We start from the raw sequence: 4,215 nt of genomic DNA, 5'->3' as shown, positions 1-4,215 counted from the left end.
AGTTAATAGATCTATCATACAAGGAATATCTAAGTCAGGTGTTATTGTGTTAATTAATAGATATATCATACAAGGAATATTTAAATCAGGTGTTATTGTGTTAGTTAATAGATCTATCATACAAGGAATATTTAGGTCAGCTATTATTGTGTTAGTTAACAGATATATCATACAAGGAATATTTAGCTCAGGTGTTATTGTGTTAGTTAATAGATCTACCATACAAGGAATACTTAGGTCAGCTATTATTGTGTTAGCTAACAGATCTATCATACAAGGAATATTTAGGTCAGGTGTTATTGTGTTAGTTAATAGATCTATCATACAAGGAATATCTAAGTCAGGTGTTATTGTGTTAATTAATAGATCTATCATACAAGGAATATTTAGGTCAGGTGTTATTGTGTTTGTTAATAGATCTATTATACAAGGAATATCTAAGTCAGGTGTTATTGTGTTAGTTAATAGACCTATCATACAAGGAATATCTAAGTCAGGTGTTATTGTGTTAGTTAATAGATCTATCATACAAGGAATATTTAGGTCAGCTATTATTGTATTAGTTAATAGATCTATCTGGGTGTTATTTTAAAGAAAATTATGTACATAACGTCTTGTGAAGGTGAAGAAAGGTCACAGTCGATACAGCCAGCAACGTCACATGGAACCTTCAAAAACTCGAAAGGATAAAAATAAAACACTGAATGATTTGTATTGCTAACTCCAGCTATTATGCATAAGTAATACTGTCCAAAATGTATGGATCTTTTTGAGTTAGAATGGAGTGTGACTCCTAATATGTCCTGCTAAGACTCGCGATAGGTTGATTTATTTAACATACCTTAAGTTACCAAATCGCTACCGAAGTAAATATTATATTTAAAATACTATTAGTCGTCAAAACGATGCTAGTATAAAATTGATGAATGGGGATGAATATAACAGGAGGGAATCTTCAATAGACCCTGCATTTGAAATTCTTCTAGGCAGGACTAGAGTAAATTAATCTATCAGACCTTTTTTTTTATTATTATTATCTTCATTTTTGTGCACCGGCAATACTAAGCGTGGGGCGTGCATATACCCAATTCGATTTTATTACTCATCAGGATCTTTACCAGCCTACCCTCAAACTGAAATTATTTTAGGCAGGATTAGAGTAAATTAATCTATGAAACCTTGGGCGTGGTCAAATACATCAATCAAAAGGGTTTAGCTTCATGAGTCCAAAAATGTAATTAGATCTCAAATCGGGCAAGAGATAACGGAGCTATGAGCTAAAAGTTTGCACTTGAAAAAAAAAAAAAACTCGGAGCCATTCTATGAGCTGCTATGCCGAGGCTAAAAATACTGGCATAAGTATGATAAGCGTCATAGACCTAAAACGTAAAATAAAAATAATATCCCTTATTATTTATTCAAACGAATATTTCATTCTGTGGAGGGTAAAATCCCATAGGATTCAACATAAGAAAACATCCAACACCGAGATAACCATTAGGACCTCTCGCACACACAGGTAACAACAAAAATGGTAGCATAAATGCTGAATACGGCCTAGTTATTAGCGTGTCAAACTGTGGATCGAATGGTCCAAGGTTCGAGCCACGACGCCACTGAACATGCTCCACAAACCAATCCCGTTATTTATTTCAAAGCTGGACAAATCATTTGTGATTTATCAGTGTTTGTATTTACTAAATATTTCCACATATTTTGCTGCAAACAGTAAACATTTTAGTTATTTTGTGAAATCTCGTTCGAAAATTATTAAGTTTGGACCATAATTTTCCTACAAAAGCATGTAGTGCACTATATTTGCGCATCTTTTAGGGCACCTAGAAATTAGCCTTCGGAAAAATGCAAATTTTTATACTGCGTTATTTATTTTTCAGCTCACAGTGCCCTTTCATTAGTGATAAAATACGTACAAAAATAATATTCCGAATATAAGTTAACATACTTGACGAAAATCGGAAGACTTTCCTAACGTCGTCCTCTACACTTGTGTTTTTACAACAGGCAATTACCGTCCATTCCAGTTTACTCATCATGAAAAACTCTGCATAAACAATCTATCAAAGAATAACTTGACAACATTAGAAAAAGAACAGAAATTATATCTGATGTATCCCCACCTTTTAATTTTCAAATAGTAGTCAACAACATCAAAAATTACATTAACCAATAACTTATATTATGTAAAAGAAATGAAGTTGAGAAATTTCAATTATTAATTTTAGTAACTTTAAACCGACCACGTTAAATTACCTGTTAGCAACACACGTTCAATTGAAGTTTAAAACGTACTGTTCCACCATGGAGTTACGTTAATATTTTTGATAGTGGTGTCAGATTGCAGCCATTACTCAGAATACTGATGGAGAAGGAGTATAACTAACCAGCTATTTGTTTGATTGCTTGCATCCGAAACCTTATATAAAGTGAATTTCAGTGTATGAATCGTACCAAACTTTTAGGTAAGGCGGGCAGACGAAAAGCGTGTGTAAAAACTAAACCTTAAATAATTTTGCAAATACCTAGCATGGAAACGTTATTCACGCATAATATAATTTTAAAACATTTGTGTACATGAAATTTTTAGTGATGACCGTTCCTGTGAAAACAAACTGTTTATTAACCGCTTTTAAAGTTGCCTTTTATTCGATCGTTTCTCCGTGTCTTTGATCTCGCTAAGGATATCTTCTTTGATACAAAACTATGTAATTTAAAAATTCTCAAAATGAAATTTCAAGTGTAGTTAGCCGAATAATTTGTATATGATGACTCTGTTTCGATCTAGCTTCCGGCATTTGACCGATAGTTGTAATTTATTTTTCTCCTATTATTTTACCGTATTGTTTACTATGGTGTGGAGTGAATGCCTCTCCCATTATTTTACCGTATTGTTTACTGTAGTATGGAGTCAATGCCTCTCCCATTATTTTACCGTATTGTTTACTGTAGTATGGAGTCAATGCCTCTCCCATTATTTTACCGTATTGTTTACTGTAGTATGGAGTCAATGCCTCTCCCATTATTTTACCGTATTGTTTACTATGGTGTGGAGTGAATGCCTCTCCCATTATTTTACCGTATTGTTTACTGTAGTATGGAGTCAATGCCTCTGTGCACGAGATGCAATGGTTTTACCTTATAACATATTTGCAAAAGAAATCATGGAGAACAATTTGACCTTAGCGTTGACGTTTACAAGAACATCAAGAAAATATAGATTCTGCACTCGAATTGTAATTACTTCACAAAGAGATGTCCATAAATATAGTGAAAAAAGTTACACTACACTGGTAGAGTCATATATATACAATTATACTGTGATCATTTACTAATTAGATCAAAATTAAGATTTAGCAATACATTTGCATAAAACAAATGTTATGAACAAACTAAAAACCAACTTTACCAATGCCTTTTGAAGACAATGTTTGTCACAGAGAGAATCAGTACGACTGTAACTGAACACTGTGAGGGTACTTGAAGCTAATAACTAATGTTTGTTTGTTCCATAAGTAAAGTATACTTTACTATTTCTTTAAAGTTATCAGTTAGGTACGTTTAATTTCTTATTATTCGAGTTATATTATACAATGCAACATAATGTATGTATTAAGGACTAATCTCAATCTCCTAAACTGGTTGAATCTCGTGAGAGATTATTAGGTTTACTGCCAAAAATATCGTTGACATCGAGGGTACCCATGAAAAGAAACAATGCTTTATAATCTTTATAACTTAGAGCTTAAGAGCAATATATTTAATTAGCCATGCTTGTTTCCAGGTTGTCTTATCTTTGATCTAAGTAGATTGCCTGCTCTAATTGGAAGTTAATATTGATTACTGAGGCTAAACTAAATCACTAAAGTCACACCCATTCTCATGATTTTGTTAACAAGGGAACGAAATCTATATTTATTTAATAAAAGGAGCTGTTTTACTCACTGTTCCTTCTCAATTCGAGTACGGAATAAACACTTGCTAATAACATGGGCATTTTTGTAATAACAATTTTACTATATTTCGAGGCCAAGCATGGCCAGGTGGTTAGGGCGCTCGACTCGCCATCTGCGGGTCGCGGGTTCGAATCCCCGTTACACCAAACATGCTCGCCCTTTCAGCCGAGGGGGCGTTATAATGTGACGGTCAATCCCACTATTCGTTGGTAAAAGAGTAGCCCAAGAGTTGGCGGTGGGTGGG

General features: G+C 33.7%; 1 protein-coding gene across 1 annotated transcript in view; it reads left to right on the top strand.

Annotated features, from left to right (window-relative positions):
• The window catches only part of LOC106467413 (Kv channel-interacting protein 4-like), a 100,888-nt gene that overhangs the window by 69,326 nt on the left and 27,347 nt on the right, over positions 1 to 4,215 (top strand). The window lies entirely within an intron of this gene.

This window comes from Limulus polyphemus, unplaced genomic scaffold, assembly GCF_000517525.1.
Source record: "Limulus polyphemus unplaced genomic scaffold, Limulus_polyphemus-2.1.2 Scaffold80, whole genome shotgun sequence".
In the NCBI taxonomy this organism is placed as follows: domain Eukaryota; kingdom Metazoa; phylum Arthropoda; class Merostomata; order Xiphosura; family Limulidae; genus Limulus; species Limulus polyphemus.
Note: the sequence above shows the minus strand (reverse complement) of the source record. Positions and strands in the feature narration are given on the sequence as shown.